Source organism: Otolemur garnettii, unplaced genomic scaffold, assembly GCF_000181295.1.
Source record: "Otolemur garnettii isolate 467f Iridium unplaced genomic scaffold, OtoGar3 scaffold00152, whole genome shotgun sequence".
NCBI classification, from domain to species: Eukaryota; Metazoa; Chordata; class Mammalia; order Primates; family Galagidae; genus Otolemur; species Otolemur garnettii.
This window is the reverse complement of record NW_003852547.1, coordinates 1,705,863-1,707,433: the sequence shown is the minus strand read 5'-3', so window position 1 is coordinate 1,707,433 and position 1,571 is coordinate 1,705,863. Positions and strand designations below refer to the sequence as shown.

Genomic DNA, 1,571 nt, shown 5'->3' with positions numbered 1-1,571 from the left:
CAAAGCTTCTCCTTATGGGAGCCAAGCCCAACTGGGTCTTTAACAAGATCTGGGAGTGAAGTCACGCCCCTAATCTGTACTTCTTTGAAAGTCACCTTGAGTTGGAGATTTCCAGTGGAGGTCTTGGAGATCCCAAGGCTGCAGCGTTGGCTCCTGGCCTGGTTGCCTCTCTATTTACTTTGCTGTCAATTCCATTTAAACATTTATTTCTGAGGCTGAGCGAGGTGGTTCAGGCCTCTAATACTCTGGGAGGCCAAGACAGGTGGATCCCTTGAACTCAGGAGTTCGAGATCAATCTGAGCAAGAGACCATGCCTCTATGAAATATTGAAAAACCAGCCCAATATTGTGGCGGGGGCCTGTAGTCCAACCTACACGGGAGAAAAATGTACCCGGAGGTGGCGGGTTCAAACCTGGCCTTGGCCAAAAACTGCAAAAAAAAAAAAAATAGGAGGGAGAAAGAGGAAGACAAAGAGAAGAGAAATAGGAAAAGAAAAAAGAAAAGGGAAGTAGTGTAAAAAAGACAATGAAGAATAACTGGTCCCATTCTTTTTTTTTTTTTTTTTTTTTTTTTTTTGCTGCCATGTGATAGAAGAATGATTTATTAGAACAAATTCCATGACAAATCACATAAAATAACTATTGTCTGAAAGACATCCAAAAAATATGGAACGCTTCACAAATTTGCGTGTAATCCTTGTGCAGGGGCCATGCTAATCTTCTCTGTATCGTTCCAATTTTAGTATATGTGCTGCTGAAGTGAGCACATAACTGGTCACTTTTATAAAAGGATCTCAAACTGAAAGTTTACACCAACATTGTCAGTGTCAGGTGGAGGTCATGCTAGTGCTATCACTTGCAGGGTCACAGAAAGTCTGGGGATTCACCATGGAGCAACGTCACCTGCAAGTGGAATGGTCACACTGCCCAGCTGAGGAGTGACCATGGCATGGGTGGTGACGATAGCCAGTAAAGTGACCTCTTCTGCCAGCAAGTGCCTGGCAGTAGCAAGTAGAAGGGCAGGCCTGTGTGTGAAAGTGGAATGCAGTAGGGTCTCTCCTACAGATGGATGAGTGATTACGATTACCAGGAATGTGGAGAAACGGGCCAGTAAGAGCATCACGTTGGCCAATAGTTCGTCTATGGCACACGGCCAAAGGAAAAGAATGAAGAGTGGCTGTGAGCCCCTGGGAATGTGTGAATGTACAAGGAGATGGCATTGGAGTCACTGGGGGATATGTAGGATCCTGTCCCATGTAGCCAATAGTCGGGGAAGAATGGGTAGATGTCTGTGAGTTACTAGGTGTCTCCGGACTGTAGGGTATTGACTCCCATAGAAATGTGGGGATAGCTGGAATGTAGCTGGGAGACATGGGAGAGCATCTGCATACTGGGTGTGAAGAGATGGGAGGCCCAGGGTAGGAGCCCAGTGAGTGCTGTGAGCTTGTATGCGTTTCCTGGGTGTAGATGGTGGAATTTCCCAGAAATCTGGGGGTGGTTGAACAGTAGCTGGGAGGCATGGAAGACTCCCTGACCGCTGAGGGTGAAGAGTTGGGAGACATGGGAGAGGAG

The 1,571-nt window shown here is 46.7% G+C and overlaps 1 non-coding gene across 1 annotated transcript; it reads right to left on the bottom strand.

The window, feature by feature from the left end:
• Positions 1–659: 659 nt before the first annotated feature.
• Positions 660–766, bottom strand: LOC111728360. The gene has a single exon (XR_002775678.1). It is a non-coding gene; the product is annotated as a U6 spliceosomal RNA (small nuclear RNA).
• Positions 767–1,571: the final 805 nt, after the last annotated feature.